Genomic DNA, 26,718 nt, shown 5'->3' with positions numbered 1-26,718 from the left:
ATCGTTAATTTAAAGTTTCCCGGACTTTAGTCCTTTGCTTTGGTACATCCTCAATCCCTCAGTAGGTTGTTTTGCTTCTGCAGTTAATGCATTTGTCACCGTGAAGTCTCTTCCTTTTTTCAGGAAGCATGCAAGTGCATACGCTAGATCTCTCACTGAATGTGTGTACATCCTTTGCTTTGGCGTCATCAGTTCTCTACTTAACTTTCCAACATCGATCACGTCTAAGCCCTCTGCAAGTTTTCCTGAATCCTTCGTTGTAATTAATTTCCTCTTAATGATCTCCTTGAGTATTTTCAATCCAATGATAGCCTTTTCTTGCTCGTAATCGGAGTTTTTTTGATCTTGTCGCAGAAAAGCATGCTCATCATCGCAAAGTTCTTCCCTCTTTTTGGGAAGCACACTGGTGCGTATAGGGAGATCTTCATTGAATTTATCTTTATTTATCCGTGTTTTCACAATCAACATCCTTAGATCTTCATCATCTAATTGCTTACCCAAACGGGCTTTTATATGAGAAGATGAAGATTCTTCTTGATTTTTTTCGATTATCAAGTTGCTGAATCGAACCATCTTCAGTTTATCATCAATTAATTTCTATTTGGAGTGATATCATCGAGGGCGATGTTGACTTTCGTCGCCCTCGCTCAGACCTAAGCTTTTCCTAAAGTGATTTAGAGAATCTTAAATACGATGAAGTTGTTCCGATAAACCATTGTTATTGAAGCATAATAGTTGTAACACCCCCAAATCCGGGGTCGAGGATTCGGGTTATCACGAGTTTCATTTCCCTTAATAACACCCAATCTTAATAAATAATCAACTACTATGTACTGTGACCCCACAATAAACACACACACCACAAGTTATAGTCTCAGAGATGAATATCCAAAAATAACACGAGTCATTTTATTCCAAAATTATATGCCAATACACCTTAAAAGGTGTTATGGATAAAAAACTAATATATATAATTACTGTATTTAATACTAAGGAACGTGAGCTGCGAAGCTCGATTTGAGTGCTCTTGTGTTTCGTGACTCAGTCTGCCTTAACAAGATGCCTACGTACCTTGCTGATTGCCAAGGATCAAGTCAAAAAATGTAGTTCTGATGTGTGGGGTGAGACCCCTTATATAGACGTTGAGAGTCCTTGAATTGGACTTGGTATAGGAGACTTGGTGGGCAAGTCTCATAATTAGAATGGACTTTGGAGTCCTAGATAGAAGGAAACTGATTCCTTATCCTTTTAGGTCCCCTTGAGGCCAATCTACAAGGATTTATATCCCCACTAGGACTTATCTTAATAGCTGTTTTCCTCCTTTATTTATTAATTACGAAATTAATAAATAATCAGGGCTTTTCGGCCTTCTTTGTTCCATCAGGCCTGATCTGGTCCATCAGGCCTGATCAATGTGTTGACCTTCTTGGTCTTAATGTCATACATCTTTTTATTGGGCCTAGCAGCCCATACCTTGCAATATTTAATTATACAATCAGGATTTATTTATCCCTATCATTTGCCCCCTAACTTTTGGGAAACATTGATTAGGTTTCGCAAAAGTTAAGTCTATTCATTCCCTTACAGAGTTTCGTTTTTGCGTAAAGTGTGGAGCGACCTACACATTTACAACGATTTTTCCTTTAATTCAGGAATTATCTTAATTTCCAGGAATTTTTCCCTAATTTTCTGGATTTTTCCCTTAATTTCTGGGTTTTTCGCTAATTTTCTGGGATTTATCATAATTTTCTGGGATTTATCCTTAATTTCTGGATTTTCCCTAATTTTCTGGGATTTATCCTTAATTTCTGGATTTTTCCCTAATTTTCTGGGATTTATGCTTAATTTCTGGATTTTTCCTAATTTTCTGGGATTTATCCTTAATTTCTGGATTTTTCCCTAATTTTCTGGGATTTATCCTTAATTTCTGGATTTTTCCCTAATTTTCTGGGATTTATCCTTAATTTCTGGATTTTTCCCTAATTTTCTTGGATTTATCCTTAATTTCTGGATTTTTCCCTAATTTTCTGGGATTTATCCTTAATTTCTGGATATTTCCCTAATTTTCTGGGATTTATCCTTAATTTCTGGATTTTTCCCTAATTTTCTGCCTTTAAATCGATCAGGATGTATAAAAAATCGATCAGGATTCCTGACCGATTTCGATCAGGATCCTGATCAAACTAGCTCGGGAAGTAACATTCTGGTCGACGGGATCTTCGATCAGGATCTATGCGGAATCGACCAGGATTCCTGATCGATTTCGATCAGGACTCTGATCGAACTGGCCTTCAAAGTGACACTCTAGTCGACTGAAACATGGGCATAATCGACCAGAATTCCTGATCAATTTCGATCAGGATTCTGATCGAACTAGGTGGCTTTCTACGGTTCTGATCGAATAAAATATCGATTTGGATCCTCTTCTGTGTCGATCAGGACTCTGATCGATCTTAGTGGTTTTCTTCCTTCTTGCTCGAATGAGATATCGATTAGGATCCTTTTTGGGGTCGATCAGGACTCTGATCGAACTTAGGGGATTTCTTTCCTTCTGTTCGAATGAGGTATCGATCAGGATCCTGTTTGGCGTTGATCAGGACTCTGATCGAACTTAATAGGTTTCTTCCCTCTTGATCGATTGAAGTATCGATTAGGATTTTCTTCTTTGTCGATTAGGACTCTGATCGAACCATTTTAAAATTCTGGTCAATTTTCGACCCTTCATTTTCCACAGGAGCTTCTAGATTATTCCTGATATTTCTAGTAGATGGGCTTTTAGGTTGGGCCTGGCTAAATGGGCCTAGAAATGCCTCATATTCCGAGCTTTTCGCCTATATAAGTGTAGTGTGAAGTGAGAATCCTCACTTCACTTCACATTTCTCATTTTCTCTCACAAATCTCTCTAGAGTTCTCCCTTTGAGAAGGCGATTTCCGGCGACCTCAGCCACCGCAGCTCCACCTTTCTCAGGTTTTTCTGGGTTTCAAGCCTTCAACCGAAGCATATCAATGGCGGATCGTGACTTGGCTCATTTGTAGAAGATGAATGTCTCTAAGAAAGGTACAAACATTCAAATTCAATCTCCATATACTTCCCTACTTGATATGATTAACTCGAGAGGTGATGAATATCCCTCTCTATCTGAGTTAGATTCGTATAATCATGGTAACACCTTTCATGAGTTAGATGGTAGGATAGAGTCCATGAACACCCTGTACAGACTTCCACCCCACCTTAGGATCACTCTAGCCGCCCCTGGGGATAGGACTTGTAATTGGGAGGGGGATACTTTGTTTATCTATCGAGGAGCCCTGACCGCGGGTCTCAGGTTCCCATTCCATGAATTTATTCCTCGCTTACTTGCCGATGTACAAATTAACCCTTGTCAACTCCCTCCTAACGCTTGGAGGAACATTATCTATTTTATGGTCCTTTGTCTTAGAAACAATTTTCCTCTTTCCGTAGCTGTCTTTAGGAAATTTTTCCAATTCTATAATAGCGCCATGAGTCAACCAGGTTGGGTTTTAATTTGTCAACGGCCCAAAATCCCTCATATCTTCGATAGTAATTCCATAGTTGAGAATAACCCCAAATGGAGGGACGAGTTTGTGAGGCTGACCTGGGCAGGGGGTGATTGGGCCACACTCTTTCATAGGCCCTTTTGCAAAGTGTCAGATGGGAGTCCAGGTAGCATCAGATTATCTGATGAGGAGGAGGTGGCCTACCAAGCCTTAATTTTGGATGATGGGAAAACAGACACCTGGACCCTCTTAGAGGAGTTTTCTCTGAAGAAAGTTGGTCTCTCTCAGGCCAGTGATAAGGGTAAATTTATAACTGGATAACCATTTTTCCTTCCCTTTAATTGTAACATTTTATCTCTCCTGCAATTTAATATTCTTTCTATCTTTCTTTTTCAGCTTGCGAGGCCATCAATAATGTCAACAGGCCCAAGGAAGGGGAGTCAGGCCGCCAGAAGAGGGCCAAGCTACACAAGGACCCCAGGAGCAAACCTGACATTCCTTCTTTTCTTAAGCCCCACGTCCCGGTGGTCGAGTTGGGGGATGATGTGGATCCTCCACTTAAGGCACATTCCTTCAGGCCTAACTGGGGCTTTAGGAGGAGCGATACGGTGGTTGGATCCACCAAACATGCTAAGGATTGGTCTTACCATTCCATCACTCCCCACGACTTTACTGACATTGTTACGGGGAGTGATATCAAGACTATTGAGCTTCTGGGTTCTCAAGCCCAAGCTGCGGTAACTTTCTTTTTTCTTTTTTTCTTTGAATCCCAACTTTCTCTTATTTCAACGAACTTGTGCTAACTCATACATATTTCTTTGCAGAGTAATACCTACTTCCAGGCGGCCCTCCACCAGGCTAGGTCCTGGAAGGGTAACTCAGATGGGTTTGAGAAGGAGATGAAGAAATGGGAGGAGAGAGCCAAGGTCCTGGAGAAGAAGCTGGACACGAAGAAAGAGGAGCTGGCTAAGGCTCATTCCGAGCTGGTGAAACTTAGGAGCGATAAGGATAAGCTCATTGATGACTACATGGATTCTGACAAGTTGAAGAATCTCATGGAGATTCATGATGAGGGTCTTTATTCCCTACAGTTTACTCAGGGATGGGATGCGGCCGTAAAGGCGGTTTCTGAGAAGCACCCGGGCTTAGTCGACCCTAAGGACTTTATAAGTCCCGAGCAGGCTGAGTCGGAGGACAGCATAGATGCCCTCTTCAACTCCCCTCAGCCAGATGATCGCATCTTGGATCCTAACACTGCTTCTCCTCCTGCTTCTCCTGCGAAGGATGCTGAAGGCGCTGATAAGGAGCAAGAGAATGAAGGCTCCCGCATGGAGGAGTAGTTTTTTTATTCTGTAATTTTATCCTTAACTTATGTCTGGACTTTTGTTTGTATTAAAACTTATTACCCTCCGGGGTTATTTTATATGCTACTTTCCTTATTCGCATCTCTCTCCTTTATTTTTCCGATACTTTAATATGCATTCAAACTTGGCCTAATGGGCCACACAAGTATTATCACAACTCAAACATCCATAGGTTGAAATAATTTCGAACTCTTCAATTTCAAGTCTGGTTTTCCAAAACTTGTCACAATGACAAGTGAGAATCGTACTTCGACTATCTTACACGTAGTAAACCTTCAGGTTTTGTGCATGCCAGGTTCTCGGGACTTCAAAACCATCCATAGTCTCCAGCTTGTAGGTTCCTCTACCTTGAACGCTCTTGACTTTGTACGACCCTTCCCAATTTGAGGCAAGTTTCCCTTTCTGTCCTACCCCGGAAGCTTCTATCTTCCTCAAGACTAGGTCACCTTGTTTAAAGAACCTTTCTTTAACCCTTAAGTTGTAGTAGAATGAAGCCTTCTTCTGATACTCTACTATCTTTGCATGTGCTTCATCTCGCACTTCATCGATTAAGTCTAGAGCCAACCTTTGTCCTTCCTCATTTTCCTCAGCATTGAAAGCCTGAATCCTTGGAGAGGAATGTGATATCTCCACTGGAACTACTGCTTCTGCCCCATACGCCAACATGAAGGGAGTTGCTCCTGTCGTGACTCTACAGGTAGTCCTATAGGCCCATAATATGGGAAGTATCTCATCCACCCAATTATTTCTTGACTTCTCGGTCCTCTTCTTTAGTCCATCCAGGATTATTCGATTTGCTAATTCTGCTTGCCCATTGGCTTGTGGGTGAGCCACGGAGGTGAACCGTAACTCAATTTCATTTTCTTCACAATACTTCTTGAATTCCTCGTTGTTAAACTGCGTTCCATTGTCGGTGACTAGGACACGGGGAATTCCATATCGGCACATAATGTTTTCCCACAGGAATTGTGCAACCTGTTTAGTTGTGATTTTGGCCAAGGGTTTGGCTTCAATCCACTTAGTGAAATAATCAATGGCTACAATTAGGAACTTCATTTGTGTCGTGGCCATAGGAAAAGGCCCTAGAATATCCATCCCCCACATAGCAAAGGGAATAGGCGAGTTGATAGATGTCAGCATCTCGGGAGGTTGTCTAACAACAGGTGCATGCTTCTGACAGCGGTCGCACTTCTTCACATATTCTTTGGCATCAGCCATCATTTCCGGCCAATAAAATCCTAGACGAGTTATCTTATGAGCCAAGGCCCTGCCCCCCAAGTGTTGTCCACAAATACCTTCATGCACTTCTTCAATAGCCAAGCGTGCCTCATCGGTCCTGAGACACCTCAAGTAGGGAACCACGAAAGATCTTTTGTAAAGAATCCCATTTATCAAAGAGTACCTTAGTGCTCGAACAGTTAACTTCCGTGCTTCAGTTGCATCACTTGGTAACCAACCGGTTTGAATGTGAGCCTTGATAGGATCAATCCATGACGTCCCCAGGCCTATGGGAGCCACAAGCTTAACATCTATGCTTCGTGTCTTCAAAACACGGAAGTACACACTTCCCGAACTTTCTTCTATCTCAGATGAAGCAAACTTTGATAGTGCATCTGCCTTAGCATTTTCTTCCCTTGGAATGTGTTCAACATGGCATTCATTAAATTGGGTCATCACAGCCCTTACTAGGCGGACATACTTAGCCATCGTATCATCCCTTGCCTCAAATTCTCCCTTTACCTGGGATATGATCAGCTTCGAGTCTCCCCGGACCTTTAAGTTTTTGACTCTAAGTGTCCCAGCTAGACCAAGGCCAGCTATGAGGGCTTCATATTCTGCCTTATTGTTTGTGGTTGGGAAGTCTAGCTTCATAGTATACTCAATTAAGAACCCATCAGGGCTTTGCAAAACCAATCCTGCTCCACTGGAGTTTGTTTTTGATGCTCCATCAAAATAGAGAACCCAATATTCTTTATCATCCTTCTCTTTGCCCCCATTATCGACTCCCTTGTCTTGAGGTATGGCATCTTCCTGCCCCCCGACTTCTTGGTTGGGTATGGTACATTCCACCACGAAGTCAGCTAGTGCCTGGGCTTTTATTGCTGTACGTGGCTTATACTTGAGATCGAACTCTCCCAGCTCTATCGCCCACTTAATCAATCTCCCACTTTCCTTGGGACTGTGAATGATATTTCTCAGGGGCTGATTTGTTAGCTCCTCAATCTGGTGAGCCTGAAAATAAGGACGCAACTTTCTCGAAGCCATTACCAAGGCTAAAGCGAATTTCTCAATATTTGAATAATTCAACTCAGCACCATGCAAAATTTTGCTGACATAGTATACGGGTTTCTGAACTTTCAGTTCCTCCTTAACCAACACCGCGGTCAAGGCGCTCTCTGAAGCAGCCAAGTACCAGAATAAAACTTCATTCAAAGATGGTTTGGCCAACAACGGGGCCTGAGCCATATACTTCTTTAATTCTTCGAATGCCTTCTGGTTTTCCTCATTCCATACAAAGTCCATGATGTTCTTTAGTGACTTGAAGAATGATAGGCACTTGTCTCCTGACTTGGAGACGAATCGTCCTAGCGCAGCAACCCTTCCGGTGAGTTTCTGAACATCCTTGACGGTTTTTGGTGGTTCCATGTCCAGGATCGCCTTTATTTTGTCGGGGTTAGCCTCAATTCCTCTCTTTGAGACCATCAATCCCAAGAATTTCCCAGATCCTACCCCGAAAGCACATTTCGTAGGATTCAACATCATCTTGTGGTACCTCAGGACCTCAAAAGCTTCCCTCAAATGGGTTATATGATCAGTCTTTACTAGACTCTTGACTAACATGTCATCAACATAGACTTCCATAGGTTTCCCAATAAAGTCCTTAAAAATTTTATTCACCAACCTTTGATAGGTGGCTCCTGCATTCTTGAGACCAAACGCCATAACAAGATAACAATAAACACCAAAGTCAGTGATGAATGATACCTTTGGAATGTCATCCTTATGCATTTTGATTTGGTTGTATCCGCTAAATCCATCCATGAAACTCAGCATCTCATGCCCAGCAGTGGCATCAATCAAAGTATCAATCCTTGGCAGCGGAAAACAGTCTTTAGGGCATGCATCATTCAGATCGGTAAAGTCTATACACATCTTCCACTTTCCATTAGCTTTCCTTACCATTACAGGGTTTGCTAACCACTCCGGAAATTGGATCTCCTCAATGAAACCAGCCTCTAAGAGCTTTTCTACTTCCTGTTTTATAGCCTCTTGTCTTTCCGGGGCAAAATTTCTTTTCTTTTGTTTCACTATCTTCCGTCTTGGATCCACGTTTAACCTGTGAGTAATCAATTCTGGATCTATGCCTTGCATATTAGCTGCTGACCATGCAAACACATCACTATTTTCTTGCAAAAATTTCACCAACTTCCCTCTAAGGGGCTCCTCTAATGTGGCTCCAATGAAAGTCATCCTCTCGGGATTCTCGGGGTCTAAAGGAACCGAAACCAAGTCTTCTGCTGGCTTTCCTCTCTTCTCGTCATTTTCTCGGACATCCATATCTTCAATAGGAAGAACCTGCCTCCCGACTCCATCTGCCCTCAAAGAGGCCACATAACAGCTTCTAGCCATTTTTTGATCTCCTCTCTCTTCTCCAATCCCGTTTCGGGTGGGAAACTTCATAACTGAATGGTAGGAAGAGGGGACTGCCTTAAAGGCATGTATCCCTGTTCTCCCCATGATGGCATTATAAGTTGAACTAGCCTTTACTACCACGAAATCCAATATCTGCGTTGCTTGTCTTGGTTCCGTACCTATGGTGGTTGGCAGTTTGATTATTCCTTCCACATGATATTCTACTCCAGCAAATCCATATATCGGCATGTCGGTTGGTGTCAACTGGGAATCGTTATACCCCATCCTTAGAAAGGCGTCGTGGAGCAATATATCCACAGAAGCACCATTATCCACAAGAACCCTCTTAACCGGGTTATTTTCTATTATTGGTGTTATGACCAACGGGTCGTCATGAGGAAACTTTACGCCCTCTAGGTCAGAATCATCAAAAGCCAATGTTACTTCTGTCCTGGCCCTCTTCGGGGCTTCTCCAACAATATGCATAACCTCTCTAGTATATGCCTTTCTTGAATTTTTGGACAATCCAGCAGCAGACGGACCTCCAAAGATCGTGTTTATCACAGGTCCTCGAGGGCGTCGTGGTCCTCCAAAAATTGCATTTATAACCGGCCCTCTAGGTTGGGGATTCCGCCCCTGATCTTCTTGGTCCCTCCTACGATCTTCAAAATTCTTCCTTCCACTATTATTTCTGTCCCCTACATCTCCAGTATACTTGTTCAATCTTCCTTTTCGAATCAAAAACTCAATTTCATCTTTCAATTGCCTACACTCATCAGTGTCATGGCCAACATCCTTGTGAAACCTGCAATACTTGCTCTTATCTAGCTTGGCGGGATCAGCCTTCAAGGGCTTAGGCCAGCGAATATCTCTATCTTTCTCAATATCCATCAAAATCTGACTTCTAGGAGCATTCAACTTAGCGTATTCAGTGAACTTTTGCTCAGGTCCTCCCTTCTTGGGGGTTGAATCAGGGTTTTGTTCGGTTCTAGGATATTTGTCCTTTGCAATATATTCTAGATCAGTTTTCCGCTTCTTGCCTCCAGTGGGCTCATTACTTACTACGGTCTTCCTCATACTTTCTTCAACCTTGATATACTTCCCTGCCCTCTCTTGGAGCTGCAACATGCTTTCAGGGGGGACGTTTGGCCAAGGACATCTTGAAAAACTCGTCCCTAGTTCCTTGTTGCAGTGCTATCAGGGCTACCTTATCATCAAGGTCCGGGACTTTTAAAGCCTCTTTTGTGAAACGATTCAGGTAATCTCTCAAGGATTCCTTAGCTCCCTGCACAATACTCATAAGAGATGCTGAACTTTTCTCATGGACTCTCCCGCTGATGAATTGCTTAATAAAAGCCTAACTTAACTCTCTGAACGATCCAATAGAGTTTGGGGGTAAGCGACTGTACCATCTTTGAGCCATACCCGACAGGGTTTGAGGGAAGGCCCGGAACTTAATAGCGTCATTCACGGGTTGCAGCAGCAGTGCATTAGAGACTGTCCTGACATGGTTAGCGGGGTCTCCGGTGCCATCATAGGCTTTGATAGTGGGCATCTTGAATTTCCTTGAGATATGGCCATTTATTATTTCTTCTTTGAAGGGTGGAGTTGGATCATCAGGATCTCCAAGGGGAAGGAGATTGCTTGGATCAGTTCTTGGAAAGACAACCCTTCTTCGTACCGGACCATCCAGGTCTATGACAGGAGGAGGATTTCTCCCCTAGGAGGTATCTGGGGTCTGGTGGCCTGATGAGCTTCCAATTCACGCCTCAGCCTTTGGATCTCAGCCTCATGAGCCCTTATCCTTTCCTGCACTTCCTGGGGATTCGCCCCTTGGGTGCTTCGAGGGCGCTGCCTTCCATCGGCTATTGGCTCCTTGCCTGGACATCTCCTTCTTGGGGCCACTTCATCATCCGAAGATTCAGAATCTCTCTCAGTATAAGGACCATAAAATTCCCGATCCTCGGGGATAGGAGCCAAACCTCGTATATAAGGGGGCGATTGCCCTCGTGCTTCACTTCGCCCAGCATATCCACTTCCTCCAACCTCGGGGTAAAGGTGCATCCCATAAGGGGGGTTAGTAGTAACAACAGTTGAATATTCATACCCGACGGGTCAAGAATTCACAGGTATATGTACTTGTTGAACTTGAGGATTCGTACCTTGAATAGTCGGGGGAGTCGTCCCTTGTGGCTGAGGTTTAGTTGCCCCTTTCTCGGTTTCCGCTTGAGTAGATGCTTAAGTTGAGTGGAGAGGAATCTCCACGGTTGACGAAATCACTTGAGTTGTCCCTGATGGTGTTCCCTCCTCCAGAGCGCTAGTCGTTCTCTGTGTTCTCGCCATGGTTGTTGTTCACTTCCCACAGACGGCGCCAAATGTTATGGATAAAAAACTAATATATATAATAGCTGTATTTAATACTAAGGAACGTGAGCTGCGAAGCTCGATTTGACTGCTCTTGTGTTTCGTGACTCAATCTGCCTTAACAAGATGCCTACGTACCTTGCTGATTGCCAAGGATCAAGTCAAAAAATGTAGTTCTGATGTGTGGGGTGAGACCCCTTATATAGACGTTGAGAGTCCTTGAATTGGACTTGGTATAGGAGACTTGGTGGGCAAGTCTCATAATTAGAATGGACTTTGGAGTCCTAGATAGTAGGAAACTGATTCCTTATCCTTTTAGGACCTCTTGAGGCCAATCTACAAGGATTTATATCTCCACTAGGACTTATCTTAATAGCCATTTTCCTCCTTTATTTATTAATTATGAAATTAATAAATAATCAGGGCTTTTGGGCCTTCTTTGTTCCATCAGGCCTGATCTGGTCCATCAGGCCTGATCAATGTGTTGACCTTCTTGGTCTGAATGTCATACATCTTCTTATTGGGCCTAGCAGCCCACACCTTGCAATATTTAATTATACAATCAGGATTTATTTATCCCTATCAAAAGGGTTTCTGAATAAATTTACATTTCTTTGCCATTATTACAATTGATAAAGATACATAAGTCTGGTACATCAAAAGTTGAAAGCCTAGCCTATTGGTAGTTCCTACCTCAGCTACAGCGACATCAACGCCTATAGGAAACTGCGGAATGTTTCCTATCCGCTCATGAATTTGGAGATTGGTCCTGTTCTTCTTATCTATCTGATGTTGTGTGATGAAAGAAGAAAGCAAGGGTGAGCAACAAGCCCACCGAAATAATATGTATAATAATTAACAATATATGAGCATTCTCATAGTACTCATGAAAGTCTTGGTCAAGAAGAAATGAACCAAGCTAATATCTTAACGCGACCAAGTCGCAAAATATTCAGTATATATGTATATATACTTTTCAAAATCTTGGAAGTCCTCTTGCATGCATAATATACACAGAGTTCCAGTTTATAACTGTATAAAAATATCATTGCAAGGTGATCTCATATATCTAACCTTGTCTCAACGTTTTTCTGAAAATCTTTGTCATGCATAAGATAATCATTTACTAGATATAAGTTTAAAAGATGAAGTTACAAGATACTCCAATATACTTATATCTTTTCCGAATACTACTTGAACTACCACCGTTCAAGTTATAATTAGTTCATCCCATAGATTAAGCTACAAGACAAAACTTGTATAGAATCAATCTTTAAAATATCATCAAAATAAAATGAAGTTACGAGATACTTCATTTGATGCAAACATCATTTTGAAAGCTTGACCCTGCCAACATTCAACAATCGCCCAACCATAGCCTTTCTATCGAGGTGCTCTGGGTAGTGTTGCAGAAATATCCAACTGGATGATGAACTCATTACGGGAGTTTGCCGCGCCAGGAAGACCACTTACGATGATCAGTCGCAGTAGTACAACCTCACCATTTTCTACATGTAGAGGGGAACCTGTCGGATTTACTTGTCAACCGAACACTGGACTCCTAAGGAATGGACCGTCTTAGCGGAACTTCCGGGCCATTTAGGCCAATATAATAAGGCTGGGCTGGCACCACTCGACCACTTACACCACTCCTAGTTCAGATGAAATCCATGACTCTCAAACGTAAAGCTCGTTCCCCTTTTCCCCAAGTAGAAACTTGTTGATACAACTCCACCAAGAAGACGTATCTAGTTGGAAAGGAGAACTCACTGATATTTCCCAGGCGATGCCTGTTAATGGATTAACTTGTTCCAAGAATTTTACTTCCCGAGTGTTGGGTAAGTAATCAAAAATTCTTTTATCAAAATAGCAACCTTGTTGCGAATATACAATACACCACAGAGCCGAATCCCTCAGGTTTTGAGCGAGTATCTAAATCCCCTTCGAAAGGAGGATCTTAAATCTAAAAATGAGTTTTGGGATCCGCTCTAACTTTTAAGATCATTTTGAAGACTCGCAAAACATTTTTAAGAATGTTTGGAATGATGCTGATTTAATAAAATAAATCAGTCCCAATATATTAGAAAATATCTGAATATTATTATTTAAATAATATTCCCATAAAGAATAATCTTTATAAAAATAATTGAAGTAAAAGTTGTAAAACTTATACTTGAAATGAATATTAAATAACCAAAGATATACTTATACGAAAGTAATATAATAATCAAAAGCAAGTTTGATTATCGACACATTATTCTTTAATAAAATTAAGAATAATAATTAGTAAATAATCGGAGTCATAAGTCCTCGAATGAATATTCAAAATAATATTCATTAATAAATTAAGCGGAGTCATAAGTCCTCGAATGAATATTTAAAATAATATTCAATAATAAAATAAACGGGGTCATAAGCCCTCGAATGAATATTCAAAATAATATTCATTAATAAGATAAAGTTATCGAATAAACCTTATTTGATTCATAGTTTTAAAAACTATTCATATGTTCACCTCTGGGTCCCCTATACTAAGGGTATATGCAATTTACCGCTTATCTCTAGCATAGGTATTATCAACTGAATCAACAGATATATGTATCAAGATTACGAAACAGGCATGCATATATACCATATCACATGCTATAATATATCGCAAGAATTTGCTAAATAACCATTATGCATCTATCACAAGATAATGCATATACATATGTATACATCACAACAACAGTATAACGGGTAGAAAACTTGCATGAGCGACTGGGGGTTACAAATGGCTTAGAACGAGTCTGGTAACCTATAAACAACATATAAGTTGGAATTAAACCAAAGTCGCTTATGAATCTATACTTTAACCAATTAGACCCTAACGTTCGCTTTTGTGCTTAACGATTCACTTAAGTCGCTCGAGTACCCTCGGCTCCACCATTTTTAATAAATTAACCATTAAGGGTTTTAAGGCGATTCTTTTGCGAGTGCCTTACCAACTGCCTAATACACTTTACATAAATGTTTCATACTCCATTTAGTCCTTTAAGGTCTTTAACCTATGTTTCAAAGTAAGGCGAGGGGTAATGGTTCGTTCGCAAAACGCCGTTACTTAAAATGGTCGTTTCTCCTAAACCGTACATCGGATTCAAACGAACCACATATCAAAACGAAGCTGGTAACATGAACTATCTAATCATGGCAATGGTCAAAACCTAGAAATGAGTTCACGGGTCCTAATGTTAAAAACAAAAAAAGTCTAAAGTAAATCGGACATTACGACGGCTATGTTTACGCGATTACCAATTTTATTCTACTCCAAACCAACCCACAATCAACTCACAATCAACATCCCAACCAAACTCCATCCATACTTCACCATAACAGCCCCAACAACTCAACATTACCAATTTATACTATTCTCAAACATGAATTTAAACTATACTTAAGTTCATTAATCAACAATCCAAGAACTACCACTCCAAAAACTTTACAAAACCAACTAATCTCTACATTCACAACAAGCAAGCCTCTCATGAATTATAATAACAAAACTAAACCTAATTACTCAAATAAAGTTAGGGTTTGGAGGGGTTATATCTTCCTTGGAGAGTGGAGAATCAATAAGGAAGCTTTAATTAACCACTAGTTATCTTTACTAAGCTTGAATCTTGAAGAAAACATAAGAAAACACAAAGTTAGTTCTTGAAAACACTATTCACCAAGAACTTTGATGAATTGATTAGCTATGTAAATCATGGAATCTTGAGCTTTAACTTATGGCTCATCTAAGTTATGAATTATGGAAGCTAAAGAAACAAACCTCTTGATTTTTGAAGGTGTGTAGCTAAGGTTTTGAAATTTCTATCTTGGTTTAAGAAGAAAAAGCCGAGAGCTTTTGTTCTTGAAGAAGAGAAGTCAACTTCTAATTTTGATGAAATGAATTGTTTTGGCTTGGTTGATTGCTTTTGATTTGTTTTGTTACCTTTTTACCATGGTAATTTTTTTTGTGTGGTTTTAATTCAACCAACAACACACTTTGCTTGGTCATGCTTATGTCACCATGTGATGTCACCCTCCCTCCTTTGTCCTCTTCTCATTGGTTTGATGACATCATCCCCACTAATCTCTTTGATTAGCTTCTAATAACTTGGCTAACGACCGCTGATCTATTATACGGTTCGCTTAACTTTCGTTTTCGTTTATCGTTTGAGGAATCATACCCGGGATCTTATTACTTGGGTTCCCTTAACCTTTCTCAATACATTATATTCCTTTTATGATCCTCTTTTACAATCCTTGAATTTAAATCCTTTTTATCCTGTTACCTTATACTCAATTCTTTCGATATCTGGTGGATTTTCGGGAAAAATCAAAGTGTTCGGATTTGGATTCTGACGATCTTTACATACACTTATATACCACATAGAGTACTAATAATATCCCAGAAGATCAATAAAAGAACCCCTTCATAGTGTGGCATGAAAAGTTTTCTTAATCAGCATAATCAGCAAAACACTATTCATAAGGGTTTCAAAAATTCCAAAAATTGGGGTTACTACAGTCTCCCCTCCTTAAAAGGATTCCGTCCCGGAATCAGATAGAAAATGAGTAGGGATACTTTCTTAGAATTGCACTTTCTAACTCTTACATAATTTTCCCACATTGTGGTTCTACCATCAAACTCTGACTAGTTTGATAACTCTTCTCCTAAGCATTTGTCCATTTTTGATCTATAACCCTTCCTGGTTGCTCCATGTAGGTTACGTCTGGTTGCATGTCTATGCGCTCATATGCCCCTATTTATCTGGCATCCGAATTACACTTCCTTAACATTGATACGTGGAACACTTTATGAACTTGCTACATGTTCGGGGGTAGGGCTAGCTCATATGCTAACTTCCCAATACGTCTTAATACCACAAAGGGTCCAACAATTCGTAGGCTTATCTTTCCTTTCTTTTTGAACTCATCACTCCTTTCCAAGGGATACCTTTAACATTACTAGGTCCCCAATTTCCTATTCTTTGTCCTTTTGTGTTGATTCAACATACTTTTTATGTCCATCTTGGGCTACTACCAGCCATCCTCTGGTTAAATCTATTATATCCTTGGTCCTTTGAATCACTGCTGGTCCGAGCATCTTGCGCTCTACTACTTCATCCTAACATAAGGGAGATCGACATTGTCTTCCCTCAAAGATCTTATAAGATGACATCTCGATACCTGACATACGATCTATTATCGTGAGAAAACTCATCCGCGTTAAGTGATCATTCTAAATTCTTCAAAGTCTATTGCACAGACTCTTATTATAGCTTTTAGTATTAGAACTTTTGCTTCTCAATACCCGTTCATTTCCAGTTCGTAATCGCTACTACTTTCCATTCCTAATATTCTGGTTACACCTTTGCTCGTCAGCATTCTATAACCTTTTAATAATCGCGTCAACCTTAGTATCACGAACGCGTTAGAATCGGAATACCACCATACTTGGTACCACTTCCTCTCTAGCTGCCTTCGAAAGCTTAGTCCTTCATATAGAAGTAAAAGAATTTATTGAGAGATCACTATGATCATGAACACCTGTTACATTGCATAGTTAGTACAGAAGGTGGCCAGCCTTTAGTACTTGACAAGCAATTAAACAACATGTGGTATTCTACTAGGCTTCTATCACACAGATAGATAGTCATTTGGCAATACCTCCCCTTCTGGAAGGGTTGTTCTTCTCAGCTTATACAAAATGAAAAGGAGAGAAAAGAATGAATTGAAGAGAATTGTATATATATAAATTATGCTGCCACAAAATATCTGGCTTGGAATTTACCTCTGAACTATAGAGGTTTGTCATAGGAGAACAAAACATATACGTATATATATCAACATCAGGTATTCGCTATTCCGTCCATCATTCTATGGACCCATGCTCTTCCTCGAGCTTATACACAATCACCTTTGAAACTCCCTCGATATCGAAACTCGAATCTGGGACCTCATTCTAGACATCATCGTTACTAGAATTTTATGCTTGCACTGCAACCTTCCTCGTATAGTAATACGACTCTCTATTGATAGAAGGAATAAATATTCAATAGGTAAATAATCGACCTAGTTTTTCTATCAAAGATAACTTATACGTCAACACGACCCGATTAGTGGTACTCAATCTCAACATCCATTCCAATACAACTCTCACGGTTGTAATCGACTCATTACTCGCAGAATCATTGCTGTATTACTATGGTCCACCACTGACCTACTGTCGTCATTCACTTTCCATGAAATCTTAATATCTAACCATACGGAGTCCATACATGTCGTATAGAAATCTTCTAAGGAGTTAACATAATCACCATTCATAATTCATGAAGAACACCCCAAATTCTGACGTACTTTCATGACATGAAGCAGATAAAATTGCAGAAGAGTTTCAATCAAAGGAACGATAGCAGGTTAATACCATTCTTAATCATATGCCTTAAATAGAAGACTTAACTCAAAGGTTCGTCTAGTCCTTTTTGAAACATGGTCCTGGCTTATCTCAAGATAGTACCTTCTGAGATAGATAGCCCGCTCATGGCGATTACACGAATTAAACCTTTACCAACTACTATTACGGTTGGGTATTGCACAGTCATCAGAAGGAATGTCAATCTTCCAAACCATAATACAACCTTCACAGCTTTAACCATCATCACTGTATTCCTTTGGCACAAGCGCCTATAATTATCCTCTTACCTTTAAGGTGTCGGCCACCTCTTTGGCCTTTCCTGATAGTAAAATTTCCTTACAGTCAATGTCATTTTAACCATCTCCGAATAAATTTTCTACCTCATTTCAATCACTGCTTATGTGAAGATGTTTTCCTTAAAATCTGATGAGTAAAAAAAAATATCACCATTTTTCCATAAGTTATTGCCTCAGTCTTTAGAGGTTAATCACTGTCACGACTGACTCTCAATCATACTTAGAACATCTTTTATCTTAGGTCCTAATTGCCTTGAACAATTTCGACCTTTACTGGTTCGATCCATACTTTCTCGTGGTTTAACACGTGCCCCACTTGGCATCATTATAATTACGTCATATTTCCTTTATCAACATTTCTATTCTTGAGAATTTTGAGTATTCCCTTTCTCCTTGTAAAACCTCTAAGGTTATCCTTGCATTGTTCCTCCTGTATTCCCTAGATACAGGGCATATCAAGATACCATTTATTAATACCAGAATCATTGTCTATATACTTCTGAAAAAAAATTCTCCACTGATTCCTAAAGGTTGTTATTACCTTAATCCTTTCCAATTCATACTGTCAAAACTCATACTATCCCTATTAAGGGTGAAATGCCAACCTTTATGCATTCCCCTTGGATTCATTTTAAGTTCCCGATGTTCTATCCTTAATTCCACCTTTAAAAAGGTACATGCATCCTTCCATGGATAAATCAAGTCATATAATCCTGATAAGGGTGTCTTATTCAATCATTTCCACCTCGATAGTATATGCCTAATTTCACAATAACATCTGTATTTAAAATGAGGTCAATCAATATGGCCTCCAAGAGATAACAACGGTTATCCGCTTTTCTTGCCTAATTTGGTAACGATAACAAGGATGTTCTGGAAGATATTGGTCGTGTTCAACGTGAACTTCTTCTTAATAATTCTTTATTTACTTTTGTTGTTTATCTCAACAATCACCTCAATGCTGGGATATCTTTCATACCTGGCGTCTCCCTTTCTGGGTATCAAGCCACCGGTCTTACACTTCACATTCTTGAAGGTCACTTCCTTCATCCAATTTTCCTAATTTCTTACTTCCTTGTCTCCTCAGTCTATCCGCGTCTCATTATTTATCCTTCGAACTATCTCAAGGTTTCCTTGAATCCTCCCTACCTACAGGGGATAAAATATATGTATCTCTTATTCCTTCAATCATCAACTTTAACTCATGGTGAATCACCCTCATCCTGACGATTACATACTTTTCTATTTCTATTGCTACGAGTCTTTAGGGTTTCCTCCTACCCAACTCCCTTATCATTCCTCAAACTCTATTGCCTTTATATTTCTTTCCACTTCAGTTTCTTTTTATTTTCCTTTCTCTTATCATTATTTCATGAACCCACTAATCATTGACTTCAAACATCACATCATTCTGGGATTCTTGTCATCAGAACGAATCTTAACAACTTTTACAACTTAGCTTCATATTTCATCATACTCGTCCGCCTTTGTTCTGGATCTAAAGCTTTTACACTCTCTCCATAACCTTGGGAATTACTTTTCCGAAAACAATTGACTGAACTTTAATCAGTTTATTATAATCTCTTGCTCCGTGCCTTTCTTGGTCCTTCACCAGTGATGGCCCTTCTCTTAGGAGGGTAAGTGATAAAAATAGTCTTTTGTGATTCGTCCATCATTTAGAATCTCAAATGATTCCTATATTTTCTTTAGCCAGGCTCTTGCCTCGATTGGGTCAACCTGTTCCTTGGAACTCTGAGAGCTTAGCGGCTTAAAGGTCCTGAAAGAATTTCACACCACATTGTTTCCTCAAGGTGGTAGTTAGGGGTAAAAGTATAAGTTTTGTTTTAGGCAGGTCCATGGATTGCCCAATAGGAGTACCATCCTGGTTCTTCCTATCTTACTCGACTTCTATTTTCTCAGTCTAAATATTTCTTCCTACTCCCCATAATTGGGGTCATCTTTTAATTTAAAATCCTCATTTTCCACTTCATTATATTCTGGGTTCCTTATAGCTTAATTACGACTTCCCTGATTATCACATTCAAGGTTTGCCCCTAATCTTATTCCTCATGGGGGCATAATGCTTGGAAAAAAAATTGAGAATCTCTGGATATTTGTCTTATTTACTTTGCTTAAGTCTTTCCCTCGTTCCGTCCTTGCATGATTGTAAATTATGAATTCTCAATTTCTATAAACTTCATGACACTCTCTTAAGTGTTAATAGTGCAATTAACCATATGAACTTATCACAAACAGACTGATCTGAACTGAAATTAACGAATATATACATAACCATTTGTTCGAGGGTACAACAACTGAACACATTAAAGAGAATTACATCATTTGATCTGATCGCTTCTATCCCAAAAGTACTACCATAGATAATCATCTAGTCATTAAAACTAATCATTCATAACTTAGGCTAATCCTCCAAAAGCGGTGCTATATGAAACCCTTGTCAGATCGCTCTGGCTCTACACACTACCATGGATCAAGAAATGTGGGCACGCACGACATCCCTAACCTGCTCCATCACAGAGGTGATGAGGTCTAAGATAGTTGCAAGTAGAGCTGGATCAATCTGACCCTCAAGATGGCCTCTAGCTGTAACACGGGTGGTAGCCTCAATCCTTTCCATGCTATGAGCTAATCCTACCGGAAGTACCCCGCCCTCAATCCTTGGTGCAGTAAGTTGATCCAACAGATCACTCCTAACATTACGGGCCTCAGACAGGCCACCCAAAGTTATGTAATAATCGGCGATAAGAGAAGCCTGAGTGGTTGCATCTAGCAGTCCATGGGGTGCAGGTGGTGCAGGCCCAGGGGATCCAAATGGATAACCAAGCACGATATCAGGTGACAATGGTGCAGGAGATAAAGGTGGCATTTCCTCAATAGGTGCTGGGCTCTGTACAGGGGAGGGAACAGGAATTGGTAGAACCTCATGGATGTCTTCAGGAACCTCGGGAAGAGGGTCTGATACTGGTATAATTGGTGTCGTGGAAGGCCCCACTCCTTCTGCCCTCATTAACCTTTGTGCCCTTGGTAACTCTTCATCCTCTAGTGCCACCCTCGCGGCCATTCTTGCTCTGGTAGTCGCCCTGACTACGGTCATCAATTCCTCAGCGGTCCTCTCTTCATTCTCGTCAGGATCCTCCACGAGATCCTCCTCGGCAACAATCCCTTCTGGGATAACATCCTCAACCGCAACATTCTCAATATGAATCTCATCCGGTCCCTCGTTAGGGTACTCTATCAAATTCACAATTTGATCTCCAACATGTAATAAAACATCCCCATGCTGATGCTCCTGAACCTCAGGGTTCGCTGCCCTGCTGCCCTCTACGAGAACGAACTATATTACTATCATAATATTTATAAGGGTTCCTATAAGGGTTTTAACTGTCAGTACTACGTTAAGTAGTCCGACCATGAACTTGGCAAGAGTTCTTATTATCTGAGTGAACTTATTATCTTAACGTCACATCATCTCTGAGGTTTATAACGCTTGGCTCTGATACCATTTCTGTAACACCCCCAAATCCGGGGTCGGGGATTCGGGTTGTCACGAGTTCCATTTCCCTTAATAACACCCAATCTTAATAAACAATCAACTACTATGTACTGTGACCCCACAATAAACACACACACCACAAGTTATAGTCTCAGAGATGAATATCCAAAAATAACACGAGTCATTTTATTCCAAAATTATATGCCAATACACCTTAAAAGGGTTTCTGAATAAATTTACATTTCTTTGCCATTATTACAATTGATAAAGATACATAAGTCTGGTACATCAAAAGTTGAAAGCCTAGCCTATTGGTAGTTCCTACCTCAGCTACAACGACATCAACGCCTATAGGAAACTGCGAAATGTGTCCTATCCGCTCGCGAATTGAGAGCTTGGTCCTGTTCTTCTTGTCTATCTGATGTTGTGTGATGAAAAAAGAAAGCAAGGGTGAGCAACAAGCCCACCGAAATAATATGTATAATAATTAACAATATATGAGCATTCTCATAGTACTCATGAAAGTCTTGGTCAAGAAGAAATGAACCAAGCTGATATCTTAACGCGACCAAGTCGTAAAATATTCAGTATATATGTATATATACTTTTCAAAATCTTTGAAGTCCTCTTCCATGCATAATATACACAAAGTTCCAGTTTATAACTGTATAAAAATATCGTTGCAAGGTGATCTCATATATCTAACCTTATCTCAATGTTTTTCTGAAAATCTTTGTCATGCATAAGATAATAATTTATTAGATATAAGTTTAAAAGATGAAGTTACAAGATACTCCAATATACTTATATCTTTTCCGAATACTACTTGAACTACCACCATTCAAGTTATAATTAGTTCATCCCATAGATTAAGCTACAAGACAAAACTTGTATAGAATCAATCTTTAAAATATCATCAAAATAAAATGAAGTTACGAGATACTTCATTTGATGCAAACATCATTTTGAAAGCTTGACCCTGCCAACACTCAACAATCTCCCAACCGTAGCCTTTCTATCGAGGTGCTCTGGGTAGTGTTGCAGAAATATCCAACTGGATGATGAAATCATTACGGGAGTTTGTCGCGCCAGGAAGACCACTTACGATGATCAGTCGCAGTAGTACAACCCCACCATTTTCTACATGTAGAGGAGAACCTGTCGGATTTACTTGTCAACCGAACACTGGACTCCTAAGGAATGGACCGTCTTAGCGGAACTTCCGGGCCATTTGGGCCAATATAATAAGGCTGGGCCGGCGCCACTCGACCACTTACGCCACTCCTAGTTCAGATGAAATCCATGACTCTGAAACGTAAAGCTCGTTCCCCTTTTCCCCAAGTAGAAACTTGTTGATACGACTCCACCAAGAAGACGTATCTAGTTGGAAAGGAGAACTCACCGATACTTCCCAGGCGATGCCTGTTAATGGATTAACTTGTTCCAAGAATTTTACTTCCCGAGTGTTGGGTAAGTAATCAAAAATTCTTTTATCAAAATAGCAACCTTGTTGCGAATATACAATACACCACAGAGCCGGATCCCTCAGGTTTTGAGCGAGTATCTAAATCCCCTTTGAAAGGAGGATCTTAAATATAAAAATGAGTTTTGGGATCCGCTCTAACTTTTAAAATCATTTTGACGACTCGCAAACCATTTTTAAGAATGTTTGGAGTGATGCTGATTTAATAAAATAAATCAGTCCCAATATATTAGAAAATATGTGAATATTATTATTTAAATAATATTCCCATAAAGAATAATCTTTATAAAAATAATTGAAGTAAAAGTTGTAAAACTTATACTTGAAATGAATATTAAATAACCAAAGATATACTTATACGAAAGTAATATCTTTATTTGAATAATCAAAAGCAAGTTTGATTATCGACACATTATTCTTTAATAAAATTAAGAATAATAATTAGTAAATAATCGGAGTCATAAGTCCTCAAATGAATATTCAAAATAATATTCATTAATAAATTAAGCGGAGTCATAAGTCCTCGAATGAATATTTAAAATAATATTCAATAATAAAATAAACGGGGTCATAAGCCCTCGAATAAATTTTCAAAATAATATTTATTAATAAAATAAAGTTATCGAATAAACCTTATTTGATACATAGCTTTAAAAACTATTCACATGTTCACCTCTGGGTCCCCTATACTAAGGGTATATGCAATTTACCACTTATCTCTAGCATAGGTATTATCAACTGAATCAACAGATATATGTATCAAGATTACGAAACAGGCATGCATATATACCATATCACATGCTACAATATATCGCAAGAATTTGCGAAATAACCATTATGCATCTATCACAAGATAATGCATATACATATGTATACATCACAACAACAGTATAACGGGTAGAAAACTTGCCTGAGCGACTGGGGGTTACAAATGGCTTGGGACGAGTTTGGTAACCTATAAACAACATATAAGTTGGAATTAAACCAAAGTCGCTTTTGCGCTTAATGATTCACTTAAGTCGCTCGAGTACCCTCAGCTCCACCATTTTTAATAAATTAACCATTAAGGGTTTTAAGGCGATTCTTTCGCGAGTGCCTTACCAACTGCCTAATACACTTTACATAAATGTTTCATACTCCAATTAGTCTTTTAAGGTCTTTAACATATGTTTCAAAGTAAGGCGAGGGGTAATGGTTCGCGAAACGCCGTTACTTAAAACGGTCGTTTCTCCTAAACCGTACATCGGATTCAAACGAAGCACATATCAAAACGAAGCTCGTAACATGAACTATCTAATCATGGAAATGGTCAAAACCTAGCAGTGAGTTCATAGGTCCTAATGTTAAGAACAAAAACAGTCTAAAATAAATCGGACATTACGACGGCTATGTTTACGCGATTACCAATTTTATTCTACTCCAAACCAACCCACAATCAACTCACAATCAACATCCCAACCAAACTCCATCCATACTTCACCATAACAGCCCCAATAACTCAACATTATCAATTTATACTATTCTCAAACATGAATTTAAACTATACTTAAGTTCATTAATCAACAATCCAAGAACTACCACTCCAAAAACTTTACAAAACCAACTAATCTTTACATTCACAACAAGCAAGCCTCTCATAAATTATAACAACAAAACTAAACCTAATTACTCAAATAAAGTTAGGGTTTGGAGGGGTTATACCTTCCTTGGAGAGTGGAGAATCAATAAGGAAGCTTTAATTAACCACTAGTTATCTTTACTAAGCTTGAATCTTGAAGAAAACATAAGAAAACACAAAGTTAGTTCTTGAAAACACTATTCACCAAGAAATTTGATGAATTGATTAGCTATGTAAATCATGGAATCTTGAGCTTTAACTTATGGCTCATCTAAGTTATGAATTATGGAAGCTAAAGAAACAAACCTCTTGATTTTTGAAGGTGTGTAGCTAAGGTTTTGAAATTTCTTCCTTGGTTTAAGAAGAAAAAGCCGAGAGCTTTTGTTCTTGAAGAAGAGAAGTCAACTTCTAATTTTGATGAAATGAATTGTTTTGGCTTGGTTGATTGCTTTTGATTTGTTTTGTTACCTTTTTACCATGGTAATTTTTTTTGCGTGGTTTTAATTCAACCAACAAAATACTTTGCTTGGTCATGCTTATGTCACCATGTGATGTTACCCTCCCTCCTTTGTCCTCTTCTCATTAGTTTGATGACATCATCCCCACTAATCTCTTTGATTAGCTTCTAATTACTTGGCTAATGACCGCTGATCTGTTATACGGTTCGCTTAACTTTCGTTTTCGTTTATCGTTTGAGGGATCATACCCGGGATCTTATTACTTGGGTTCCCTTAACCTTTCTCAATACATTATATTCCTTTTATGATCCTCTCTTACAATCCTTGAATTTAAATCCTTTTTATCCTGTTACCTTATACTCAATTCTTTCGATATCTGGTGGATTTTCGGGAAAAATCAAAGTGTTCGGATTTGGATTCTGACGATCTTTACATACACTTATATACCACATAGAGTACTAATAATATCCCAGAAGATCAATAAAAGAACCCCTTCATAGTGTGGCATGAAAAGTTTTCTTAATCAGCAAAACACTATTCATAAGGGTTTCAAAAATTCCAAAAATTGGGGTTACTACAATGGTGGTTGTTCATCCTTATGTCGCTTAAAGTATATGTCATGCTATTTGAGGCGTTCATCATCACGTCACTTGAAGAGACCATTAGTTTTCCATTTAAGGCGTTCATCATCATGCCGCTTAAAGTGATCATTAGTCCGCCATTTAAGGAATTCATCATCGTGCCACGTGAAGCGACCATTAGTCTACAATTTAAGGCGTTCATTATCATTGTCGTTTGAAGAGATCATTAGTCTTTCGTTTAAGGCGTTCATCATTATGTCGCTTGAAGGGACCATTAGTCTATCGTTTAAGGCGTTCATCATCATATCGCTTGAAGCGATCATCATCCTGTTGCTTAAAGCATCTATCTCCATGTTCGTTTTGATGGCAGCGTCTATCTTCATGTTGATCTTTCTTGTAGCGTCCATCTTCATGTTGATCTTGCATGTAGCATTCACATCCATCATAGTTGTAGTCGTTGTTACAAGAGTTTCCACCATTATTGAACATCTTTTCCTCCTAAGATTCGATTTGATTCAAGCCCCTCCTTATAGCACCATTTTGTTAATGGAGAAATTTGGTTAACAAAGAATTGAGGTTCGCGGCCGGAATCAAGATCTGCAGCGGTGGTCAGAGAAATCACCAAAATGCATTGATTTATGCTTAAGAAATGGCTGAGATTGCTAGGGTTTATGTTTTCCTTCTCAGAGCTCTCAAACACGTGCCCTCACAATGTGCCTATGTACCCACTTTTATAGAGGATCAAGCCGGATGTAGTTCTCGGGAAACAAGAAACCTTGATGGACTTGGCTTCTCATTTCACGGCCCAATAGGAGTTGTCGAACCAACTTCCTATTATAACTCGAACATTGATTTGCTTTAGGAGTTCCCGGTGATGCGGCCTAGTCAGAAAGGCCTAAGCTCGGTTATGACTTCGGAACTTCACGGATAAGGAAACTCTCCAGTCGGTGGATATCCCATCCGCTATCGCTATTTTCGTCGATCATAACAGCGGGTATAGCCATAACTTTAGCGCAAATGCTCAAGCGCTTCTTGCCCCACAATGAGGATAACCCACCAGACTACAGGACAAGTGATCTCAAGCGTATAAGTGCAAAGTGTGAGATAACCCCAAACTCTCCCTGCGAGGACAGCCCGATGAACACAGAGACTGGGCTCCCAAAGCACACACTAAGTGTTTACGAACGTTCCCTTATGAGAACAACTCGCAAAACTACAGAACGACGCCTTCGATATGTTTTCCGGAATGACGGGCTTCCGGAGTCCCCCTTTTCCTTCTCCGCGCGCGCTCTAAGAAGGTTGGAGTCCTCCATAGGATACCCGCATGCTTAGGGCGCGCCCTAGACATCGGAGGTACCTCTGGGGCTCCTCTTCTTGACTTGCACACTTTTAATATTTTATTTACTTCTCAGTTTAGTTGTGTGAGCAACCTCCTTGCTAATCCTT

This window comes from Apium graveolens, chromosome 4 (assembly GCF_009905375.1).
Source record: "Apium graveolens cultivar Ventura chromosome 4, ASM990537v1, whole genome shotgun sequence".
NCBI classification, from domain to species: Eukaryota; Viridiplantae; Streptophyta; class Magnoliopsida; order Apiales; family Apiaceae; genus Apium; species Apium graveolens.
Note: the sequence above shows the minus strand (reverse complement) of the source record.